General features: G+C 39.0%; 1 protein-coding gene across 14 annotated transcripts in view; it reads left to right on the top strand.

Annotated features, from left to right (window-relative positions):
- The window catches only part of LOC136850629 (zinc finger protein 418-like), a 191,848-nt gene that overhangs the window by 131,419 nt on the left and 33,063 nt on the right, over positions 1-27,366 (top strand). The window lies entirely within an intron of this gene.

Genomic DNA, 27,366 nt, shown 5'->3' with positions numbered 1-27,366 from the left:
GTTGTACTGGGTCTGCTGAATTGAGGGGTTGATAAAAGTCTAACCACCTTATTCAGGGACCAAGTAATTGGAAGGCTTTCAGGAGCGGGTCTTTGTAGTGCAAAAGACCGCAGCAGGGAAGTGACAACTTCTATACTAGAGTCAATCCCGAATCCATAAAGCAAGAGTTCCATTAATGCTGCCTTGTGTGCCATGACTGTTGTAACCGCAAGGCATTTGTCTTCAAAAAGGCATATAAGAAAATTTAAAAGTGTTTCCATAGAAATCTCAACTGGGCTCTCAGTATGGATATAATCTAACCATATCTTCCATACGGACTGGTATTGTCAGATAGATGATGTCCATAATTTTTGCTCAAGATACCTAGCAATGTTGGGTGAGTAATTTTTACGGTAGATAATACTTAAAAACACACGTGAAGGTCTCGGCTCAGAAAGGAGGATGCGTAGACATCTTTCCCTGCTACTGTTTGGGATAGAACAGTGGACGGTAGTGGAATTGATCTCTTCACCCGTTGTTTAAGTAATAGGAAACAATGCCCATTTGGCATTTGGCCTATTTGGCCTATTAAGTAAACTGTTCCTTTGAAGGTTAGAATTTTGCTGAAAACCTTTGAAATCTAGGACAATGGAGGAAAAAGATATATTGTCCTCCATTTGTTCCAGTCTTGGAGGAAGGCATCTCTTGCTGTTCCTTGACTGTCCAAGTTCGGAGACATATACTGGGAGTTTGTGATTCTCGTATGTGGCAAACAGGTCCACTTCTGATTGTGGAAGCATGTTGGCTGTTGTTTGAAGAGTGGTTGTCCAATACCCACTCTGTTGAGGCTGTCCTTTTCCTTGATAAAGAGTCTGCTATTACATTGAGAGACCCTTTGAGGTGAATTGCAGACAGATGCCACTTCCTTGCTTGCTCCATCCGAAGGATGGCTAGCATTATCATATGGAGAGGAGGTGAATGTGATCCCGACTTCTTGATGCAGGACATTGCAGTCATGTTGTCTCTCTTTTCTGGAGGTTTGAGGTTTTTGAGAGACAAAAGACAGTCATCAGCTCCAGGAAATTGACATGACCTTTCTTCAGAGTAGCTGACCACCTCCCTGCCACCTGACACTCCTCCCAGTGTCCTCCCAACCTGTCTACGAGGCATCTGTGTGTATTGTCGCTTGTACAGACGGGGGAGTCAGGGTGACCTGTTTTGCCAGAGATTCCTTCTGGGTCCAAGGCTGAAGTATCTCCCCAACTTTTTAAAACTTTTGATGAGGTCGATCTGGCATCTTTCTTCCTGTATGCAATAGCCAGAATTTGTTCACATTTTTTAGTTGTAATCTGAGTATTGGATCTATTACTGATGCGAACTGCAGCAGGCCTACCATATATGTTCTAATTGCCATCTGAAAACTCCGGGTTGTGCAAGGAACGTTATGAGGACTTGCCTTATTCTGTTTTGAGTATGATGGGGAGAGACAACAGGCTGTGAAGAGTATCCCAACACAGTCCCAGCCACTGAAAGTGTCTGCTTGGCATGATACAGGATTTTTCCAATTTATTATAAAACCTTTTGACTATAGTCTGTTGACCACTGCTCTTAGGTTTTTTAAGCTTTCATTTCTTGTGGGCCCCCAGACCAACCAGTCATCTAGGTAGGTTATTAGTTGTATTCCATTTGTTTGAGTTCTCGGAGAAGTACCACTGCTATCTTGAGCAAGTACCGTTGCTAATTTTTAAAAAAAATTCTTGGGGGCAGTGTTTAGCCCAAAGGTCATGACTTTGAACCCATACGTATCTTTCCCTATCCCGAGCCTAGGAAGGGACGGAAGGGAACAATGATAGGGACATGCCAGTATGCATCTTTCAGATCAATAGAAACTGTCCAGGTCCCTTTTGGAATAATTGAATGTATCTGGGTAACAGTAATTATATGAAACTTGTGGCAAACAGTGTGCTTGTCCAATGCTGATAGGTCGAGGATCACTCTTCTTTTGGAGGAATCCTTTTTGGGGACACTGAAGAAACATGCTTGGTGGCAAATATATGCATGTGTATGGCTCCCATTAACAGGGCCTTTCTGCATGTAATCTTCCAGAGAGGGGTCTGGTTTTTAGAAGAACCCCTTTAAGGGAGGGTGAGGGATGAGACTATTTCCACCCCAGGCTGTTTGAAAATAATGCTGTGTCCCCAAGGGGAAGACTTCCATTGCCTGTGGTGTTGTTGAAATGGACTTCCGACCATACAATTCCTATTGGCATCTGCTTCTTTCTCTGCCTTTGCCCTTGAAAGGCACGCTAGGTGTTGCTTTTCCTTTTCCCCTATAGGAGGGTCTTCAGACCTTGTGAAAAGGATTTCCTTGCTGTTGTTGTCCCTTTATAGGGAGGTTTCCCTTCTGACTACCTACCTGTCTTTGAGGAAAACTTTTGGGGTGACTGAAGGCTTATAGGGTTTTTTATCATAGCAAGCCTTTTTGGGTTGTGTGAAGGGACGTTTCGGGTTTTGTGTTTCCTGAATTGCTCTTTTTCCAAAAGAGCATACTCTGTACAATTCTGTTGGCTGGCTTGCTAATTAAGTTTAGCCACAACAGACTCCTCAAACAGTTTCTTACAAAAGGGGTTAGAATGTAATAATGAAGTTACGTTGGGAAGTGACTTGGTGGAGCCCTCCAATTTTTCCATTCACGCTTTTATGCGCCACTCTAGACAGTCAGAGAGTACTTCCCATAGGGTTCTCATAAAACTTTTGGCCACAACAGCAAAATTGTTCCAGAATCTTCTGGAAGCCTTTGGTGGCAACTTCCAGCAAGGTGGTAGAGGTTATAATACTAAGGAGGTGGATCCTAGGGTGAAATTCTGCTGAGGCTGTCCCCTCTGAGATTCTTCTCATAGGGGTCCCAAACTGCTGTGGCTGTGTAGCTATATCTAAAAGGAGCTTTTTCCTTTTAAAAGGGAGTTGTAGCATTGCCCATTCCTTGGTGGAATTTCCAGAAACTGGGATGACCGTGGCAAATGGTTTTAATTCTGCCATTGTCTCTTGTTTTTTAGTCACTACAAAATTCTGAAAATATGCCTTCACATGATTAATAATTTTGAAAGTGAAGAACAGCTGGGGCTACTTGGTGAGCAACTTGGGTCTTATTCAAAATGGAAGTAGAGATCCTTTTTCATTGTAGTAAAGGGTGTTTTCTATAGTTTTTAATGCCATAGGCGCAGGTAAGAGAACTGTTTTTGTTAGTGGTTTCTCCATGTCTGGTGAAGGTGGTACCAGGCACCATTCTGTATAAGGGAATGCTGCCCTGTCTCTAAATTCTACATGTACAACTTTGATCATAGTTTTTCTCTCATTAATTATATACTTGCCATTGGGAGAGAAAATGCATATTGAGGTGTCTCGCCAAGGATTATCAGAATCGTCAGAGGTGAGTATTGGAGCCCCTATTACGTTTTGCTCTGAAGTTTTGTATTCCGAACTGACCATTTTGTTGTTTCCAGTTGGAATACTAACATTAGACCTTGTTTGGGCAGTATTTGTATCCACTTTCACTTTCAGTTACCGGATGCAGTACTTTTACACTTTGGGGTGTACATGACTGACTTAATTTCCTTTTCGGAATCATGCATCATATCCTTTATATATTGCTGTTTTGTGGCCAGGACATCTTTGATGTTACTCAATTTCCTTATGGAATTGGTCATATGCCGCAAACTGTGTATCCCTTTTGGGAGAGCTTGTGCAACCTGACAGAGCTTCAACAACTGAACTTTAATTGCCTGTTAACCAAAGGGCAGAAGTCCAGGTTAAGTTACAATACCCCTCCGAAAATGTAGTCATTTCATTCGGAGTTAGGTGGATCCTAGTATCCCTTTTGGGGAAAAGATCCTCTTCAGCATCGATAGCTGTATTGGGAATAGAATTCCTTCTGCAAGGTTTCTCCCATGGCTAGCTGAAAATTGTCCCCTGATCCTTCTGGGTTCAGCAGGACCATTTCATTGGCATTGTCCACTTTTTATTCCTTTGTAAGAATGTTACCCCCATGTAAAGACTCCTCCACTTCTTCTGTGGGGTTAACCTGGGAGGTACTGGGGACTGATGTTACTGGGTTTTGGCCCAAACATAGATCTTGTTCTGAGAAAGGGTTAAATATCTGCTACCAGAGTTCTGCCGGAAAGATATAATCTTCCCCTTCCTCACCCCTACCGAACCCTAGGACTCTGAAACTTGTTGCCAGGAGCATACTGCAAATTTTGCATAGGTGGTATGGGCAGTACCCACTGGTGAAAAGCAAACCGAGCAATTTGCTGTGGAACACTTGAGCTGAGGGTCCTGCATAATGGCAGCCCTGTAGTGATATAAAACAAGTTATTAGAAGCTAGTTAGTATTAATTGTTTTTAATGAAGGACACTTCTGTAGTTCTTCATATAGTTTCCATATTAAAGATTAATAACTTGATTACAAGTGTGTAGTTGTAATATATTTTATTAAATATGTATGTTAACTTAGAAACTTTCTAAGGTTTAGGTTAGTCACACCTGTCTATGGCTGTATTACTTGTACACAGTTTGTCCTTTTGCAATGGCTGTGTTAAATTGTAATTCTAATTGTCATGCCATTCAAACTACCTGCTTTGAAGTAATTTGTGTATCTAACCCAAGCTACTGGTTTATATGGCTGAGTTTAATGCTTCTAGTATAGTCTATGTTAAGCTAAGAATAGAGGATTTCTTAGATGGTTCTTGCTTAACCTGTTCTAGGCCACTACCTATTCTAGGCTTGTTTAAAACTTAAGGATATAAACTAAACAGAAAATAACCCTCTTATAATCTGGTTTTCTATTTTATGTGGCCGAGACTACCAGTGTCTGCTGGGCGTGAGGCAGGATTTTTTCCCATTTGTCTGATGCTCAGCCACTGCTGTTTTTAGGCTAATAGCAGGATATTCCTTTAAAAAGGGGTTCAAACTTAATCTGGTTAGGCTACTGTTTGTTCTAGGTTTATATCACCTTTAAGGATATAGACTACACAAGACCCTACTAGTATGTAGCCTTACAAGTAGGCTACCGAGTCGTAAAAACTAGGTTATTTTATTGAGCCTAGAATATTCTTTATATATAATCCTAAGCTTATTTGTTCTTTCTTAGCCTAGTATAGGGTCTTGCCTAATCCAGATTATTATAGATCATCTTAAATGTATAGGCTATATAAAAACAGAAACTTACTAATACAATAAACCCCCCGTATTCGCGGTCTCACGATTCACAGACTCACCTATTTGTGGATTTCTCTATGGAACGTATATATGCATTATTCTCTGAAAATTCGCCCATTCACAGTATATTTCACTGAGAAATATTCACTGATTACTGTATTTTCATCTCATTTTCATGACAAAAAGCACTTTTTGTGATAAAATTAAAATACTCAGGTAGTGCTTGAGTTACGGTAATTCGCCTTACGATAATTCGATTTTGCAATTGGGCAAGCAATTAACACCGATACAACAATGTTTATAAAATTTTTTAATTTTCGCACGGATGCAGGCAGCAGCGTACAATCAGGCAGTGAGAGGGACCAAATTACAATAGACCAAATTCTTTTCCTGCATCTCTTTATCCCATCTCCTAGTTCAAAAAGTAAAAGAGAATGATAAAAGTATTGTTAGTAACGTTATACTCTTGCGTAAATGCGTACAGCCATAAACAACCAATTGCAAAATTGTTTTGCTTATCACCAAATCAGATAACAACAGCCGTTTTGCTTATATTTCAACCATCGTACGGTAATACACAATTACCATAGTTATAATGAAGTTAAGTAGAATAGGACTGATAATTTTACATTACATCCTTCGGTATGGATAAAAGATCGGCAAGGAAATATACTGCTAAATTTAAACTGCAAGTTGTAGCTGAAGCTGAGAAAACAATGTTCAAGCTGCTAATGACCATAAATTATCGTGCACCTGCAACATGGATGATTCTCGACTGTAATTAAAATTGGAGAGAAAATATTGTAATCAAATCTACTGGGCATGGAAGAACACATTACTGCTATTTTTATGCCGATAAATGATAAATACGTAAAGGTCATATTATGATGAAATCGAGTGAAAATAGTGAACGGAATCTTGATTTTTTTACGCAAAACAAACGCCCCCAAATGGCCAACATCATCTATTAATGAAAAAAACAGCTAAGTTAGTTTCACAGTGAGACGTATTTAAGTTATATTTCGACTTAAAAACACTTCATATAATGAAAAATAACCTTGCCCCATATAAATAAAGTATCTAGAGATTCATTTACACTAACTAAAAACTAGAAAAGTGCTCTGAATTGAGTTAAATAAAGCGAAATAAACTTACCGCATAATCGATTTCCAAACAAAAACATTGATTGCTATGATCGCAATTTATAATACAAAAACAATATAAGAATATATACAATATTATTGGATACAGTGAATTAAGGCATAACATTTTAAAAGATCCATGGAAAAGATGCATATTCGTTATGTTGACGTTTGTATAATATGATATGTGAATATAGAGTACAGTATAATGTAGGCTAGGCTACCGTATATGTATACGATATACCATAGTGTAGTCTAAGCTAATTCTTGTTTGTTGTTCAATTTCTCTTTGTATTGAATTATCATGAGTCACTCTGCATGAACCTCCAGAATTAGCTGATATTAATAGTTACTATACCGTGTATGTACAGAGTATACTTTATAGTGTAGGCTAGGCTATATTCAAGATATGTTTTTCCAACAAATGATGGGTTTTTTTGGAACCTAACCCCATTATAATTGGGATAATACCTGTATAAGCATTTTTAGTTTTTTTGTGTGTTTGAACTATCAAAAAAGGCAGTTCTAAGTGTTTTTAGAAGGGTCCTAAGTATTCGCAGGTTTAGCTATTCTCGGGCGGGTGTGGTACATATCCCTTGCGAATACTGGGAGTTTACTGTGTGTAACCTTATAGTTAGGCGCTACTATTTTTGTCTAACTCTGGTTTTTGTTTATATCCAATCCTAGGCAGTTTGGTCTACTATATAAAACAGTGACTTATTAATGTGTAACCTTATAGCTATGGTATCACTTACTCTAATCTAGGCTGCTGCCTAATCCTGATTATTTAATTCACACTTAAGGGTATGGGTTACATAAAACACAATTACCCTAGTATGTAGCCTTAAAGCTAGGCTACCATCTCATCCAACACAGGTTACTATTTCATTTAGTCCTAGGTTACATGGTATAGGCTAACGATTTAGTCCAATAATGGGATGTTTCGTAAAAAGTTATCACCTTGCTTAATATAAGGTACTGCCTAGTCCTGGATTATTTAGATCATGCTTAAGTATACAGGCTATATAAAAGAAAAACTCTGTAGCTTGTTTATCTAATCCTAGGGTCCTTGGTGTAAACTAGAATGCTGCCTATGCCCATAACAGGATACATCTTAGAAGGTTCTTACATACCTTAATTTAGGCTACTACCTGATCCAGGTTATTTAATTCACCCTTAAGGATATGTAATCCTAGGTTATAGGCTACAGACATCATCTATCATAGTCTAAATTATTCTCACTGAATCAGATTAAGCTAGGCCTACTGCCGTGGCTATTGTAGAGATCGTTATCTTAAAGGATTATCTAAATTAATAATAAATTGTGGAGCATTTCTTTAATTAAAACTTGTAAATAGAATGACAAATTCTTCAAAACAATTTGTGCTTTTTACAATTTGCAATCATCAGTAAGTGCCGACCATGTAGTAGCAAGAAACTCCAGTTTACGGCTTTCAAACAAATTAATTACCCGTTCCACAGTTTAAAACTAAAAATTTTAACTGGAGCTTAAAAATAAGCACTCAACTTTTGATTTTAGATGTTTCCGTGATCCTCGTTAGTGAAAACAGAGAATAAAAAGCTGACATAAGGATCACTGGCTTACAATGAACTTTCCTGTCACTTGAAAAGAGAGTAATGACTCCTTGGTTCTTTACCAGTACGTTCGTAAGCAAGATGGCAGACTCACACACAGTAGTAGTTCTTCTTGCAGGTTTTGACAGAAAACTGGGTTCAGCTTCACTGAAGATAAGGGAAAATGCCCTCTTATCTTTGAGTCCATTATACTGTACTCTATGATGTTTTATAGTGTTTATCATTACGACACAATAGTACCCGGCTACGAGACCAGGCTAAAAGAGAATTCTTTGATATTATTCTGGTCACCATAGAGCTCGGGTAGACCATGGAAGGGTAACTCCTTGAGGATGAAACAAGCAGCTACGCTATCAAAATAGCTCTTATTTGCACTCACATATCCAGATGTCTTTTTGTGTACCTACAGTGAGATAAATACAGTAAACCCCCCTGCATTCGTGTTCTCATGATTCGTGGACACACCAATTCGTAGATTTCTCTATGGAACATAGATATACACATTATTCACAGAAAATTCGCCGATTCTTGGTATTTTTCACTGAGAAATATTGACTAATTACTGTATTTTCATTATTTTCACATCATTTTCATAACTAAATGCACTTTTTGCGATAAAACTATTAAAATACTCAGGTATAAGCATTTTTAGAGGGTTTTTTTGTTTTTGAACTATCAAAATAGGCAGTTCTACTTGTTTTTAGAGGGGTTTTAAGTGTTCGCGGATTTTAGCTATTCGCAGGGGGTGTGGTATGCATCCCCTACGAATACGGGGGGTTTACTGTAATAATTGTATAGTCAGTTGTTAGTTTACTTTGGAGTAGACTTTTTGTTATAAAGTCAGTTGTCAGTTTGCTTTTGAGTTGAGTAGATTTTTTGCTACAAGCTCATCGTTCGTGTGATGGTTTTGTTACAGTATATAATCGATATAAATCAGCATGCTCATGATCTAAAAAAGAAGGTGTGAGGGTTCTTTGTATATACAGGCAGCTCCCTGCTTATCAGCGGCATTGGTTAACCCCTAAACGCCGAGCCTCTATTTACAAAAGTGTCTGTCGTATGCCGGCGGCGTTCGGGAGTTAGCACCGAAGTGGAAAAAATTTTTTTTTTCAAAAAATCACAGCACGCTTAGTTTTTAAGATTAAGAGTTCATTTTGGCTCCTTTTTTTGTCATTGCCTGGAGTTTAGTATGCAACCATCAGAAATGAAAAAAATATTATCATATATAAATATTGAAATATTTGACAGCGCAAAAAAAAAATTTCATATATAATTGTATACAAATCGCACTGTAAGCAAAACGGTTAAAGCTAACGAGTTATTTTTTTTCTTTGTGTTGTACACTAAATTTCGATGATTTTGGTATATAACAAATTGTAAAACAATCAAAGCAACAGAGAAAATATTATCACAAAATGATGCATGAATTCGTAACGCGCGGACGTAAAAAAAAGTTTTTTTTCAAAAATTCACCATAAATTGAAATATTGTGCTAGAGACTTCCCGTTTGTTTCAAAATGAAGGTAATTGATTGAATATTATTAGACTGTAAGTGTTTTAGCTTACAATTGCAGTTTTCAACCATTTCGGTCGAGTTAAAGTTGACCAAAGGTAGAATTTTTTCTATTTATCGTGATTTATATGAAAATATTTCATAACTGATAAAAGCTACAACAATGAGTTATTTTTTGTTGTATTCTACATGAAATTGCACACATTTTCATATATAAAACTTTATGTAATGACTAATATAAAACGGTGCAAACATTACGACAAAGTGACGAAAGAATTTCTGAGATGTTCGGCCGAGTTACCGCGCGGACGTAAGGAAAAAGTTTTTTTTCAAAAATTCACCATAAATCGAAATATTGTGCCAGAGACTTCCAATCTGTTGCAAAATGAAGGTAAATGATTGAATATTAGTAGAATGTAAGAGTTTTAGCTTACAATTGCGTTTTTCGACCATTTCGGTTGAGTCAAAGTTGACTGAAGGTTGAAATTTTGGCACTTATCGTGATTTATATGAAAATATTTCCAAACTGATAAAAGCTACAACCATGAATTATTTTTTGTTGTATTCTACATGAAATTGTGCACATTTTCATATATAAAACTTTATGTAATGACTAATATAAAACTGTGCAAACATTACGACAAATTGATGAAAGAATTTTTGAGATGTTCGGCCGAGTTACCGCACGCGGACGTAAGGAAAAAGTTTTTTTCAAAAATTCACCATAAATCGAAATGTTGTGTTAGAGACTTCCAATTTGTTGCAAAATGAAGGTAAATGATTGAATATTACTAGAATGTAAGAGTTTTAGCTTACAATTGCGTTTTTTTTACCATTTTGGTCGAGTTAAAGTTGACCGAAGGTTGAAATTTTGGCAGTTATCGTGATTTATATGAAAATATTTCAAAACTGATAAAAGCTACAACCATGATTTATTTTCTCTTGTATTCTACATGAAATTGTGCACATTTTCATATGTAAAACTTTATGTAATGACTAATATAAAACGGTGTAAACATTACGACAAAGTGACGAAAGAATTTCTGAGATGTTCGGCCGAGTTACCTCGCACGGACGTAAAGGAAAAGTTTTTTCAAAAATTCACCATAAATCGAAATATTGTGCTAGAGACTTCCAATTTGTTGCAAAATGAAGGTAAATGATTGAATATTACTAGAATGTAAGAGTTTTAGCTTACAATTGCATTTTTTTACCATTTCGGTCGAGTCAAAGTTGACCGAAGGTTGAAATTTTGGCACTTATCGTGATTTATATGAAAATATTTCCAAACTGATAAAAGCTACAACCATGGATTGTTTATTGTTGTATTTTACATGAAATTGCGCACATTTTCATATATAAAACTTTATGTAACGGCTAATATAAAACGGTGCAAAAACTACGACAAAATGACGAAAGAATTTCTGAAATTTTCGGCCGAGTTACCACGCGGACGTAAGGAAAAAGTTTTTTAAAAAATTCACCATAAATCGAAATATTGTGTTAAGAGACTTCCAATTTGTTGCAAAATGAAGGAAATGATTGAATATTACTAGAATGTAAGAGTTTTAGCTTACAATTGTGTTTTTTGACCATTTCGGTTGAGTCAAAGTTGACCAAAGGTTGAAATTTTTTGTAGTCGACGTATGGTACGTCCACTCATCACCCGACAGACAATTTTAGTCGACTTACGATACGTCAAGTCGGGGTTTAAGGGTTAATGGCGTTTTGGTTTTACGGCGCTTGGCTAACAACGTTTCAGTTGTCAGACACTTGGCTAACAACGTCATTAACCTGATTTTCGGTGCTGGTAAGTGGTTTATCGGCATTGGTAGGTGGTTTATCAGCATTGGTAGGCGGTTTATCAGCGTTGTTAAGCAATTCTTGCGCCGGTAAATGGCTTATCAGCATAGGTAAATGGTTTATCAGTGCTTATGACGTCGTAAATGCCTTTTATTACCATAAGTTATTGTGATGTTCTGGTTATCTAGATGAAACGAAACTGACTGTAGTAATATTGTTGTAAGGAAAGAATTACCTTTCGCTAACCAGTCAAAGATTTCTCCCACTGATGTGTATTTTGAGATTTAAACCGCAATCTAAAGTACAGTAGACCTTGACAGTATCAAATTTTCTCATAAGACACAGCATTCTCCCTATATCTGTCTTATCACTCTGTAGAGACAAAAGTTTGTTGGTGAATTGGAGAACTTACATATTTATCATTCTGCAAAGTTCTTCATCATAGTGAAGCCTCCTTGAATGAGATAGACTGGTTCTCATTACCAACTTTGTCAGTCCCAATGGATGTAATTACTTAAGAACCACCTCATGCCTACTGCCTAAATGATAATTCTAAATATGTAAAGGAAGTTTGTACATTGTAGGGCACATGTAGAACTTTAAATAATTCATATAACCCCTTAATACAGAGTAATTATTTTACTGGAAATGTCCTCCTAGATTCTCCAACTGATTCTTTTAAGCAGCTGCTGCTGCTTGTTAACCCTTAAACGCCGAGCCTCAATTTACAAAAACGTCTCCTGTATGCCGGCGGCGTTCGGTGAGTTAGTGCCGAAGCGGAAAAAAAGTTTTTTTTCAAAAAATCACAGTTTTTAAGATTAAGAGTTCATTTTTGGCTCTTTTTTTTTGTCATTGCCTGAAGTTTAGTATACAACCATCATAAATTAAAAAATATCATTATCATATATAAATATTGGAATATATGACAGCAAAAAAAAAACATATAACTGTATACAAATCGCGCTGTAAGCACAACGGTTAAAGCTAATGAGTTAATTTTTTTAGTTGTATTGTACACTAAATTGCGATGATTTTGGTATATAACAAATTGTAAAACAATCAAAGCAACACAGAGAAAATATTATCACAAAATTATGCATGAATTAAGTAACGCTGGACGTAAAAAATGTTTTTTTCAAAAATTCACCATAAATCGAAATATTGTGCTAGAGACTTCCAATTTATTGCAAAATGAAGCTAATTGATTGAATATTACTAGACTGTAAGTGTTTTAGCTTACAATTGCAGTTTTCGACCATTTCGGTTGAGTTAAAGTTGACCGAAAGTCGAATTTTTTCTATTTATCGTGATTTATATGAAAATATTTCAAAACTGATAAAAGCTACAACCATGAGTTATTTTCTGTTGTATTGTACATGAAATTGCGCACATTTTCATATATAAAACTTTATGTAACGACTAATATAAAACGGTGCAAATATTACGACAACGAGACGAAAGAATTTCTGAGATGTTCGGCCGAGTTACCGCGCAGACGTAAGGAAAATTTTTTTTTTTTTAAAAATTCACCATAAATCGAAATATTGTGCTAGAGACTTCCAATTTATTGCAAAATGAAGGTAAACGATTGAATATTACTAGAATGTAAGAGTTTTAGCTTACAATTGCATTTTTTGACCATTTCGGTTGAGTTAAAGTTGACCGAAGGTTGAAATTTTGGCAGTTATTGTGATTTATGTGAAAATATTTCAAAACTGATAAAAGCTACAACCATGAGCTATCTTCTGTTGTATTCTACATGAAATTGCGCACATTTTCATATATAAAAGTTTATGTAACGACTAATGTAAAACGATGCAAACATTACGACAACATGACAAAAGAATTTCTGAGATGTTCGGCCGAGTTACCGCGCGGTGACGTAAGGAAAAAGTTTTTTTTTCAGAAATTCACCATAAATCGAAATATTGTGCTAGATACTTCCAGTTTGTTGCAAAATGAAGGTACATGATTGAATATTACTAGAATGTAAGCGTTTTAGCTTATAATTGCGTTTTTACCATTTATCGGTCGAGTTAAAGTTGACCGAAGCTTGAAATTTTGGCAGTTATCGTGATTTATATGAAAATATTTCAAAACTGATAAAAGCTACAACCATGAGTTATTTTCTGTTGTATTCTACATGAAATTGCGCACATTTCCATATATAAAACTTTATGTAACGACTAATATAAAACAGTGCAAACATTACGACAACGTGACGAAAGAATTTCTGGCGCAGACGTAAGGAAAAAGGTTTTTTTTTTAAATTCACCATAAATCGAAATATTGTGCTAGAGACTTCCAATTGGTTGCAAAATGAAGGTAAATGATTGAATATTACTAGAATGTAAGAGTTTTAGCTTACAATTGCGTCTTTTTACCATTTCGGTCGAGTCAAAGTTGACCGAAGGTTGAAATTTTGGCAGTTATCGTGATTTAATTGAAAATATTTCAAAACTGATAAAAGCTACAACCATGAGTTATTTTCTGTTGTATTGTGCATGAAATTGCGCACATCATATATAAAACTTTATGTAACGGCTAATATAGAACAGTGCAAAATTTACGACAAAATGACGAAAGAATTTCTGAAATTTTCGGCCGAAGTTACCCTGCACGGGTGTAAGAAAAAGTTTTTTTCAAAATTCACCATAAATCGAAATATTGTGCTAGAGACTTCCAATTTGTTGCAAAATGAAGGTACATGATTGAATATTACTAGAATGTAAGAGTTTTAGCTTACAATTGCATTTTTCGACCATTTCGGTCGAGTCAAAGTTGACCGAAGGTTGAAATTTTTGTAGTCGACTTCACGGTGCGTCCACTTGGCACCCAACAGACAATTTTAGTTGACGTATGATATGTCCAGTAGGCGTTTAAGGGTTAAGGCAACTAATTAGAACACTGATTTGAAGATGTGCATGGAAGCACAATATTGAAGGCTGATTAGAAGAGAAAAATATACTGGGCTGAATTTTTCAGTAGGTACATAATTCATTTCTCAGCTCCATTGTCGGCTTTAAGACATTGGTGAAATAAGAATATGTTTAGGGGACTTCAACATTGTTTTAAATTTTGTCCCTTTCTGTTACTACTGATAACTTTTGCTACTATTCCTGTATACTTGACCTTCTATGCTCATGTTTTTCACATTTCTTTGTACTAGCATCACCACCTCCCTGCTCTTTCTTACCATCTTCAAACATTCACTCTATCTAGCTACTATATGCTAGGGACCATTTTACAGTATCTGGAGAATTTAATTTGGTGTTGCTTTTTCACCAGTTCTGTAGAGCTCCAGTAATGGATAACTGGATTTTTAACATTTGCTATAAAAAGTGTGTAAGTTTACATAGGCTAGTCCACAGGAAAAAGTCTTTCAGGAAATTTGGCCAGAGCATAACTGTACTTTATCTTCCTCTAGTTCGTCTGGATTGATGAGAGCTTGAATTACTTAGCAGGGAGGTCCTTCATTCCCATTGATTTGATGAAGGTGAATCAATTTGAAGGCAAATTAATTAAAGTTAGTTGAAAGAAAGGGATAGTTTTACCCCATTTGAGATGCCTCTCACCTTCTGAAAGAGTGAAGATGATTTTTCTGATCAGTTTGTAAATGGCTGGCAATTTGACTATTGAAGTGTCGCAATTAAGGCAATGGTTTGTATCAGTGAAAAAATGTATTTGTATTTTTGATACAGGCAGTCCCCGCTTATCAGCAGCATTGGTTAACGGTGTTTTGGTTTTATGACGCTTGGCTAACGACATTGTTAACCAGATTTTCGGTGCCGGTAAGCGGTTTATCAGCGCCAATAACCAGTTAACAGCGCTGTTAAGCTGTTTATCGGTACTTACAGCTTTGTAATTTATGCCATTTATTACCATAATCATTGTGATGCTCCGGTTAACAACGATTTTTGGTTTTCACACTCAGCAGGGAACGGAACCCCCACTGTTAACTGAAGACTGCCTGTAGTATGCAGTGCTACAAGGAACTATATGTTACTAATATCATAGTTAGAAACATTTAGCACCATCCAACCATCCATTTGATTCAGGCTAAGTAGCAAGCATTGCAGTAATTAAAGAAACTTGATGCTATTTATAGAAAAATTAACAGATCAAACAAAAACTAAAAAGACATGCCTCAATGTATGATGGGTAAAGAAGTCACAATCCATGTGCAGTATCAATTATATTTGGAAAACATTTACAGTATAGTAGCAGTGAACACAGTCTTGGCTAGTACTTCCATGAATATAAGCAAAAGCCAGTATGAAAATATAAATTTTGAAACAAAGATCTATATTATAATGAGTGGCTTAAGATTGAAAAACTATAATTTGCCCTTTTGTGAAGTAGAACACCTCCAGATCAAGAGACAACATTGGTTTTGATTTAATCAGATATCTAGCCCCTTAGCCAAGAGATTTTCTCCAATTTTACAACCCACTTTGGAGTAAGAAGCTGTTACTGGAAGAATGGCAAACTGAGCACACATCCCAGTAAGCTATCAAATTATATACACATCTACCCTTCACCACCTGTTTTTGTGGTGATGGAAAAAATGGTGTACTCAAGATTAACATGGTACTTATAGGACAAATAATGTAATCACTCCAACCAAGTAGAGGCAGAAAAATACATCAGCACTTGTCCCCTCTGCCACTTAGATCATATTAAACAAGGACTTGAGCAAACAAATAACCATTACAATATTTTTAAAATACAAAAGGCTTAGATACTACTTAGAGATGTGCATATTGAAAATGCCATACAGCAGTGGTATCCAAGGCCACCTCCCTTTATTTATGTCATAAAAGAATTTTTAAAAGACAGTACCTTTCAGGTGGAAAAAAAGATGACATATGTTTAGATACATATAAATTAAGAAATGGTATCCCACAGGGGAGTGGTACTTTGTTCCTTCTTGCAGTAAGCAAATCAGTTACCAGATTGAATTACAGGCAGTTCCTGGTTGTTGGAGGGGTTCTGTTCTCGGTGGCACGACAACGACCAAAAATTGCCAGTAACTGAAAATAAAGTCTACGGGCTCGGAAAAAATCGTACGGCACTGACAACTGGTTATCGCCGTCATAATGAAAACTATATTTTATATATAGGATTTACTTTAGTATTACTTTACAATACAATATACTGTACTGTAAAATGATGAAAGTATAACCTTACAACCTTTTGGGTGTCCTCTACAAGATTTACATACCTTCATTCCATGTTATTACTGTATAGTAGTACTGTAATCCGACTGTTCTAGTATGTACAGAGTATTACTTACTGTTGCTGATGACTGTAAAGTAGGAACATATTAGTCTGTAATGAAAATGTTAAAATTAGAACTGCACACCATACAGTATGTAATATATACAGTATTAATTAAAGTACAGTACTCTAGAGTACACTACAGTACAGTACATACTGTACTGTACTTCTGTACAGTAAAAATACATTTTGTTATGTACAGTATTACCATGTAGTGTATGTACAGTTTACAAAGTGAAAAAAAGTGAATACTGTACAGTATTTCCTTGTTGTTTTGAAATTGTTGTGCTTCATAACCCCTGTACAGTACAGGCAGTCCCTGGTTATCGGCGGGAATTCTGTTCTGAGGGTGTGATGATAACCAAAAATTGCTGCTAACCGAAAATTGGCGTTTTTGGCTATTTTTTGGCAATTTTCGGGGCTTACTGGTGCCGATAAGCAGAAATTGGCAATTTTCGGCGCCAAAATTTGCCGATTTTCATCACTAGGCATGCCCCATAAAACCAGATCGCTGTTAACCGGGGACTGCCTGTACAGTACACACTGTACTTACAGTAAAATGTTGGTGTGGCCATTTTTCAGGGGATTCTGGAATGTAAAAATTTGCTATGTATTAGTACTGTATAGTATACTATACACAATATATTGCACTACTGTACAGTCCTGTATGCAGCTATAAAGGAAAGTATTTTAGAAAACAATATAAAATGTTTAAAAATTAAAAAAGTGAAGAATTCCTTACCTAATTTCAGTGATTTTGAAAGATATACTGGTTGTGGAAAAGGTGTCTCTGATCCCTCACATCTTGAAGAAGAGACTCCGGCCTTGGTCGACTGTCAAGAGCCTGTCCAAGTCAGTCCCCCTGCAATTTCCTCCTCTGGCGTTGGTTATCCACACAGACGCCTCCCTAAGCGGGTGGGGAGGATATTCTCAACACCAAGAAGTACAGGGGACTTGGTCCCTCATGTTCCGCCAGTTCCATATAAACGTTCTGGAGGCCATGGCGGTCTTCCTTACCTTGAAGAAGCTTCTTCCCCCCAAGAAGATTCACATAAGACTGGTTCTGGACAGCGCCACGGTAGTCCACTGCATAAACAGGGGAGGTTCAAAATCGAGCCGGATCAACCAGGTAATGATTGCACTTTTCTCCTTGGCATGCAAGAACAAGTGGCACCTATCTGCCACCCATCTTGCAGGGGTCCGGAACGTCGTAGCAGATTCTCTATCAAGGACAACTCCCCTCGAGTCGGAGTGGTCCCTAGACAGGGGCTCGTTCAATTGGATCTGCAAACAAGTTCCGGGTCTGGAGGTAGATTTGTTCGCAACCAAGCTCAACAACAAGCTTCCTCATTACGTAGCTCCCAACCTGGACCCTCAAGCTCTTTTCACGGACGCAATGTCATTGGATTGGAACAGGTGGAAGGTGATCTATCTGTTCCCTCCAGTGAACTTGTTGTTAAAGGTCCTTCACAAACTAAGGACGTTCAAGGGTCAAGTAGCTCTAGTGGTTCTCTACTGGCCAAAGAGCAGCTGGTTTCCTCTTCTGCTAGAACTGAAACTTCGCCACATCCGAATCCCCAGTCCGAAACTAACACAAGTAGTACAAACTCAGACTGTGTCAGCTTCCTCAAAAATTCAAAGTGCCCTGGCTTTGTGGACTTTATGAAATTTGCGGCTCAAAGGGATGCTAACGTTGATCCTGTCAATACCATGTTCTTGGAATCAGATAAGCGGGTCTCCACTCTTTGTCAGTACGACTCAGCAATTAAGAAACTAGCACTCTTTTTGAAAGAATCTGAGGCTACAGTAATGACCATAAATTTAGCAATCTCCTTTTTTAGATCACTGTTTGAGAAGGGTTTAGCCGCTAGTACTGGTTTAGCTCTCCTTCTTCCTCTGTTGCTTCTTTTAAAGGCTTCTCTAAATCTTCATACCTTACGGGCACGTCTGGGTCTATTGCCCCGAAGGTGAAGTCCGTTAAAAAGAAAACCTTACCTACTCCGGCAGGCCAATATGGGGTCCCTCCGGCGGCGGCACGGGCGTCGAGCCCCGTTCCGTCGACGAGTACAGCCTCCCCTTCCGGGTCCCAAGCGGAGCCTCAGTCACGTCAGGTAGTTCCCCCTCCTCCTTCTTTGGATACGTTTCATTTCTTTGAACAATTCCTTGAAAGAATCGAAGCGAGGTTTGAGAAGATCGACACGAGGGTAGACAGCAAGCTGTCTGGTCTTGCTTCTTCTTTTCAGTCTCTTTCGGAGAAGGTGGAATCACAACAAGGTTCTCGTTCTAGGTCTCATTCTGTTCCTGACCCTTCCACTCTCCCCTCCCTTTGATCTGGGGAATCCTTGGCATCTGGCCCTTTATGCTCCAGTAGCACGAAGGTACTCTTACCATAGAAGGTTTGGGGCATGAGGAGAGTGGAAGAGTTGGAGTTCTATCCTCCGGACCTGACATCTCCCTACACTGGGTTTGCCAGGCTGAAGGGAGAGGTTTGGAACAGGTCTGATAAAGTCCCTAAGGAGACGGTTATCTATCCTAGGGACCAAGCCCAGTCGTCTTTGATGAGGACCCTTACGGAGTGGCAAGCGGAGAACACTAAGCTTACACCAGCTAAGGGAGTGTTCACTATGTTCACTCTCAGTGATGTTCTCCTTCTCCCTTGCACTTCGAAAGTGGCCTCTCTGACTAGTCAGGCTTGCTTCGAAGGTAAACCCCTTCCTCATCTCCGAGAGACGGACCCGACATCTCTCGTCTTTCCCGGAGGCACCGAATTCTGGAAGGGAGCCCCTAATACGTTTACAGTGACTCGGCTTGACCCAGACTGCGCTTCTGACCTGTTCAGTGAGCAGCTCCCTAAGATCCCGGAGACGCTCTTGAAAACAGAGGCTGATACTAAGGAAAGGCTCACCAGGTCTTTGAACTCTTTGGCTTTAGCGGAAGCAACTTCTTTGGTTTATAGGGAAGATCCAGTATTCCAGGTCTTGACGAAATCTCTCTTGGCGAGTTTTCAACAAGACCTGTTTGACTTTATGACTGCCCGACTGGCCTGCCGGAAGCACATCTTTTCAGCAGCCACAGTTCGGCATGAACCAAATAAGCTTCTTAAGAGTTCGATCTGGGGAGCTAATCTTTTCCCACAAGAAGTTGATGCAGTCTTATCTGAGGCAGCTAGGGTCAATCAGAGTCTCCGTTCCCGTTGGGGTCTGCCCTATAAAGGAAACAGTCTGATCTTACCGGCCCTCCCACAAAGTCCAGTAAGAAATTTAAACATTTCAAACGTCTTCCAGCTCAGTCCTTGGTTCAGGTTCCTTTACAGGGTCAGCCTTCGACCTCTTCCTCCCATCCTCCGCCTCAGTATGTCCTGGTGAACCCGGGCGCATCAGTCTTTGGCTGCTCCCTCCTATGTCTCCTCCCCAGCTTTCAATCCTGCATATGAAAGTCAGGGAAGTTTCGCTCAGACAATCAACCAGAGGCAATAAGCCCCGTGGGTTCGCTAGGGGAAGGGGGAGCCCCGCTCCTCTCCCAGGAACAGGGAGGTAGAGGCTCCAGAGGGGGGGGAAGCAAACACAGGACCGATGACATACATCCTGTGGGCGGGAGGCTGTACCATTTTCGAGCTCGGTGGACCTTCTGTCCCTGGGCTCAGAGTATAGTTTCAAGGGCCTAGGCTGGAGTTGGATCGACAATCCTCCTCCACCAGTCAAGTTTTATCAGGCTACGACCAAGGATCTCGAGGACTTTGTGAAGGATCTCCTACAGAAACAGACTATAAGGAAAGTGAGGACTCTGAAGTTCCAAGGCAAGCTCTTCAGTGTTCCCAAGAAGGGTTCCGACAAACGGAGAGTAATTCTGGACTTGTCCCGTCTGAATTCCTTCATTCGTTGCGACAAGTTTCGGATGCTTACTGTCTCCCAAGTTCGGACCCTACTGCCCGTGGAGCCGTAACCACCTCTCTAGATCTTTCCGACGCCTATTATCACGTCCCGGTTGCGAAAGGTTCTCCCCCTTTCTGGGGTTCAGGCTCGGAAGGCAGGCATATTCCTTCAAGGTGATGCCTTTCGGCCTCAACATAGCCCCAAGGATTTTTACCAAGTTGACAGACACGGTCGCACAACAACTCCGGTCTCAAGGGATTACGCTGGCGCATATCTCGGCGACTGGATCATCTGGGCATCCAGCGCCGAGGAATGCCGGAGAGTTACATCCGTGGTGGTCGACTTTCTAGAATCCTTGGACTTTTGTGTAAACAGGGAGAAGTCCCGCCTGGTTCCGAGCAGTTGTTTTCAATAGCTAGGAATCCAGTGGGATCTGAATTCTCACAAGCTCTCTCTTCCTCCTCCCAAGAGGAAGGAGATAGCCAGAGCAACCAGGCAGTTTCTCAAGTCCAAAAGGGCCTCTCGGCAGACCCAAGAACGAGTCTTGGGCTCCCTTCAGTTCGCTTCGGTGACAGACCTGTTGCTGAAAGTGAAGCTGAAAGATATCAACAGAGTGTGGCGGAGTCGGGCAAATATCAGTCTCAGGGACAAGGTGTCTCTGATCCCTCACATCTTGAAGAAGAGACTCCGGCCTTGGTCGACTGTCAAGAGCCTGTCCAAGTCAGTCCCCCTGCAATTTCCTCCTCCGGCGTTGGTTATCCACACAGACGCCTCCCTAAGCGGGTGGGGAGGATATTCTCAACACCAAGAAGTACAGGGGACTTGGTCCCTCATGTTCCGCCAGTTCCATATAAACGTTCTGGAGGCCATGGCGGTCTTCCTTACCTTGAAGAAGCTTCTTCCCCCCAAGAAGATTCACATAAGACTGGTTCTGGACAGCGCCACGGTAGTCCACTGCATAAACAGGGGAGGTTCAAAATCGAGCCGGATCAACCAGGTAATGATTGCACTTTTCTCCTTGGCATGCAAGAACAAGTGGCACCTATCTGCCACCCATCTTGCAGGGGTCCGAACGTCAGAGCAGATTCTCTATCAAGGACAACTCCCCTCGAGTCGGAGTGGTCCCTAGACAGAGGCTCGTTCAATTGGATCTGCAAACAAGTTCCGGGTCTGGAGGTAGATTTGTTCGCAACCAAGCTCAACAACAAGCTCCCTCATTACGTAGCTCCCAACCTGGACCCTCAAGCTCTTTTCACGGGACGCAATGTCATTGGATTGGAACAGGTGGAAGGTGATCTATCTGTTCCTCCAGTGAACTTGTTGTTAAAGGTCCTTCACAAACTAAGGACGTTCAAGGGTCAAGTAGCTCTAGTGGCTCCCTACTGGCCAAAGAGCAGCTGGTTTCCTCTTCTGCTAGAACTGAAACTTTGCCACATCCGAATCCCCAGTCCGAAACTAACACAAGTAGTACAAACTCAGACTGTGTCAGCTTCCTCAAAAATTCAAAGTGCCCTGGCTTTGTGGACTTTATGAAATTTGCGGCTCAAAGGGATGCTAACGTTGATCCTGTCAATACCATGTTCTTGGAATCAGATAAGCGGGTCTCCACTCTTTGTCAGTACGACTCAGCAATTAAGAAACTAGCACTCTTTTTGAAAGAATCTGAGGCTACAGTAATGACCATAAATTTAGCAATCTCCTTTTTTAGATCACTGTTTGAGAAGGGTTTAGCCGCTAGTACTGTTACTACAGTCAAGTCGGCTTTACGAAAAGTGTTCTTGTATGGTTTCAAAAAATTGACCTCACAGACCCTTACTTTTCTTCCATCCCTAAAGCCTGTGCACGTCTGAGGCCAGTAATCCGTCCACATACGGTTTCCTGGTTTTTAAATGACGTGTTGAAGTTAGCCTCAGATATCGATAATCAGTCTTGCCCCTACCTTTCCTTATTGAGGAAAACGTTGTTCTTAGTTAGCCTAGCTTCGGGTGCTAGAATTTCAGAGCTGTCTGCACTCTCTAGGGAGTCCAACCATGTCGACTTCCTTCCATCAGGGAGGTTTTGCTGATTCCTCACCCTACCTTCCTGGCCAAAAATGAAGATCCATAGCATAGGTGGTCGCCTTGGAAAATTCTCCCCTGCCTCAAGACCTGTCCCTGTGCCCAGTTCATACTTTGAGGGCTTATTTAGACAGGTCCTCTCACATCTCTTCTGGGCCTCTCTTTATCAGGGAAGGAGGGGTAATCTCTCTATGTCTGCTATTAGACAACAGATCCTTTATCAAGCAGGCTAACCCTGACTCAGTCCCAAGAGTTCATGATATTAGAGCTGTGGCCACCTCCATTAATTATTTTCATTACATGAATTTCACGGATCTTACCAGTTACACTGGTTGGAAGTCACCCTTGGTTTTCAAACGTCACTATTTGAAATCCTTAGAAGCTCTTAAATTCTCAGCAGTCGCGGCAGGGAACGTTGTTCCTCCCTCTGGTTCCCTTTCTGATTCCTAGTCATTTCCTCCTCCACTGCCTCAGTTATCCCCTTACGGTCATTTCAGTCAGGCTTGCCTTGACTTCTCACCTGGCTGTGTTATCTATATGTTTGTCTAAATGACACATTTAAGTTATAAGGTTTTCAATATTGTATAGTTATTTTGTTTATGTTTATTTTTCATATTGTCATGTTAATTTTAAGCTAACATCAGTTTCATTTGTACATTATTGTTGTTGTTACTAGTGATTAAAAATTTCTTTTGGACCTTCGGTCTTCTGTTCCCCCTAGAATTATTATCTCTTTAGTTTAAGAATGATATTTATTTCTCTGTTAATTTTTCACCGGCTGACATGGGACCCGATCCAGAAAAGGGATTTTGACGAAGGAAAAATCTATTTCTGGAGAGGGGACCGTGTCACCCGTGACCCACCTCCATCATGTGTCATGTCCCTCCCATAGTAAACATCATTCTGGTGGGGTGATGCTTTCATGGAATGCGGCTAGCGGTGTTTTGTGTGCTGTCCACGAGTGGTGCATGGGTTTGTAACGGCACCTCCCTGTGGGACTTTTGACTTTGGGATCTCTATAGGATAAGGTTCCGTGTTTTTGTAGTTCACCCTTTTCCATACACGACTCCATCTATGGAGCTCGCTCTGGGGTAGTAACTCCAGCATTTCATTTACCTTTCTCTGGTATCTAGCAACGGAATTACCTAGAAATAAGTGCTGAATGGACTTTTTCACTGGGTGACACGGTCCCCTCTCCAGAAATAGATTTTTCCTTCGTCAAAATCCCTTTTATGTAAAAAAAAAAAATACAGTACAGTACACTGTAATGCGTTTTTCATATAAATTTTACACATAAAAGCATGAAAACTTATAAATTACGGTAGAGAAAAATAGTGCCCAGGACATACCGATCACTACCTGAATTTGCACATTTTCATTCGGTATTTAATTGGTCAAACCACAAGAAAATGAAATTTTGAGAAAGCTTGCAAAAGATTGAAGTTTTATTAACAAAATGTGTTATAATTAACTGCCAAATTAATAATATATAACCATGTGAAGTCTTTGTAAATGAATTTTTTGGAAGAGCTTCAGGCGGTGGCAGACATGCTAGCATGTCGTTAACAAAGCAGTTTTCACAAAACAATCCTAATGCAACTCTCAGTTATGTCTGATATGTTTTAGTTTGTTAATGAATTAATTTTATCAAACCAGTGTGACTGAATAACCTCATCTCTTGATCACGCGAGCAGGGACCGTGATACGCATTTCATAAAACCAGCGCGATTGAACAACCTCTTTTTCTTGATCATGACTAGGCATACGTATTGCCTTTGTATCATGTTTGTGTACAAAAACAAAAATACAGTACACTGTAATGCATTTTTCATATAAATTTTACATACAGAAGCATGAAAACTTAATAAATTACCGTAGGGCAAAATAGCGCCCAGGACACACTGATCGCTACCTAAATTTGCACATTTTCATTTGGTATTTAATTGGTTAAACCACAAGAAAATGAAACTTTAAGAAACCTTGCAGAAGATTGAAGTTTTATTAACAAAATTTTTTATAATTAACTGCCAAATTAATAATATATAACCATGTGAAGTCTTTGTAAATACATTTTTTGGTAGCGGGTCATGCACCATCGGCGGAAATGCTACCGTGTCATGGCCAGATATTTTACCATAATATATAATTTTATAAAAATGTGGAATTTAATTTGCCTAATCCTTTACTATGGCCTGCACAGTAGTACTGCAAATTTTTTATGCCAGATTCAATGAACTTACAAGTACAGTAATCCTTGGCCTGATGGCAATGGATGCTCAGGTCCGAACAGCCTAGAAAAAAGAAAAAAGTCTCACCTTTTGTCAGAATGCTCAACGATGTCATATTTCAGCCCCATTGTTATAGACTTCCTTTTCTTGCTGGCATTTCTATCGGATGTAGGATTCTGGTGTTTGGGACTTGGGATGAAATCACTAAAGCCATTATGGCGGCAATAGAGTCGGCGCTACCTATCTCAGTGAAAGGGACCCACAGATTGATGAAAACATACTTTCTGAGGCTGTGGGATGTTTGGTACTTCATCTGCCGTGCGCATGCGCGATTGACCCAAACAACGGGCAGGTTGTTCTCTGGTCAAGTGTAGTTACAGTACACTCAGAAATGAGTTCCTGTCTACTGCAAGGGGGGGTTTCTTATGCAGCCAATAACCGGTTATCTGCGCTTTCAGCACCGGCAACCGGACATCGAACCATTAAAAAACCTGTATTTTTTATGAATATTTTTGAAAACCGCCGTAAAACTGGATCGCCACTAACTGAGTCTGCCGACAGCCGGGAACTGCCTGAATTAGTAATTTGTGTATGGATGACTTTACCATATTTTACATTGCCTCAAACTTATGACATGCCCCAGATATTCTTAAAAATACCTTCTCAAAAGAAGGTACCTGTGCTTCTAGAGTAGTCTTTCAATTCTTCGCAGAAAAAAACTAAAGCAATTATATTTTGTAAAGACATCAGCGGGAAAAAGAATTATGACATTAACTAAAAATGAGAAACAATCTACTAATATCCATCTTGCAAACTGTAAAGTTCCTGTGTTTAAGCTTTGAAAAACACTTGAATTGGAAGTATGCATTTTACATATACACAAAAGCCAAGAGATAAAATGCGTTAAACCTGATAAAAAAAACTTTTCCATACGACTTGGGAAGCTGAAAGAACAACCCTGATGTTACCATACAAAGTAATTGTCCTTCCAGTTTCAGTCAATGGCTCAGCAATAAAAAAAACTTAGTTACAATTCACACTGAAGGAGACTCAGAATCTGCATTGGAGTATTGAAGTCATCCTCAGATAGATCTGTAAAAGTCTAATGTGCCAAACTTTCTCTCCATCATGACTTACTGACCATGCAGTGTGCAATAGAGATTCAGGCATATGACTCACCAACTAAAGAGCTTTTCAGTCAGAGACATTTTTTTTAAATACTCATCTACCACTGTACCCAGTCAGAACGAGCAGAAATTTTGAGTCGGTAAATATAAGCAAAGTGTATGGCTTTCAGCTCTTAGAGTTCCCCCCTCTATGGATTTATGTAAAGTACACATCTGTGCATACTTGCACTATTTGACCAAAAATTATGCATATATGTACCCCTGAACATCACAAGGAACATACAGTAGAACGTATGCAATGTAAAGACCTGCATTACTCAGTGCATACCTATGGATGTAAATCATCCTCTGGTGTAGGATTTGTTGCAACATCATTTAATTAAATAAGCCAATTTCCTCTACCCAGTAATGCATATGTTTTTACAGGAAAATTATCTGCAATAAGGTCAGCAGGTAAGATTATTAGAAACATGCCCCAACAAAAATTTGCAATTTTCAGTGCAGGCAGTCCCCAGTTATTGGCGGGGGTTCTGTTGTGACGGCATGACGATAAGCGAAAATCACCAATAACCAAAAATCTGTGATTTTCGTCGCTAGACAAGCACTGTAAAACCAGATCGCCAGTAACCGAGCCCGCTGATAACTGGGGACTGCCTGTAATTTAAGGAGTCTATTGCTCTTCAGAATTTTTGTACAAAAAATTATGTTCAGCAAATTAAATCTTCACTTCAGAGTTCATATGAAGCTGATTTGAATGTTGAAATATGTTGGGTACCTCCTCATTCAAGCATAAACCTTATTCTCAAGGTTTTATTGAACAAAATAATACATTTGTATGTTAGGGATAGTTATTTTATTTGATTATTTACCCTTAATAAAATAGGATTTATATAATACAAAAGATATAAGAATAGAGCCTATTTGTTACAATCTCTAAACCCATCATCTTTAGTCAGTGGCAGTCATAATGGAATAGGGAGTCTGATAATAGTAAAAGATTTAACCTACTTTTGGTTTATGGTTTTCATTCCAAAAATAAAGCCACATTGAATGATATCATCCCATATTTCAACTGGGCATAGTTGTCTGACCCATGGCTATTAGATAAACTTTCATCCAGTTACATGTATCAAATCTTAGAAACCAATCTTTGAAAGAAGTTTATCCATTTTATTAAATTAGTGAGTTACAGTATATTAAGTAACATTTAATATAATTCATGAAGTACAAACCCTTTGGGCCTCTCCAGTGGTAGTTAAGAATGTGAACTCAGTGATCTGGTCAAATGTTTATTATTAATGGTAATAGAAATGTTATGTACTCAGTCATGGAAATGATCATTTGAGAGAAGAGGACAGTGTGAGAATGAGTTTGCAAGGAAAATTTTGATTGGTCTCTTCATTATAAGTACTTGATGTAATTTTAAAAAGTACGGTACTGCACAGTATAAAATCAGTGCACAATATTATATTTTTATACAGTGCTTACCATGATTGAAAGACCTTTTAATTCTCTCCTGTATGTGTCTAAGCTGCAATCCTGTCAGATGTACA

The sequence above is a fragment of the Macrobrachium rosenbergii genome, chromosome 22 (genome assembly GCF_040412425.1).
Source record: "Macrobrachium rosenbergii isolate ZJJX-2024 chromosome 22, ASM4041242v1, whole genome shotgun sequence".
Classification (NCBI taxonomy): domain Eukaryota; kingdom Metazoa; phylum Arthropoda; class Malacostraca; order Decapoda; family Palaemonidae; genus Macrobrachium; species Macrobrachium rosenbergii.
Note: the sequence above shows the minus strand (reverse complement) of the source record. Positions and strands in the feature narration are given on the sequence as shown.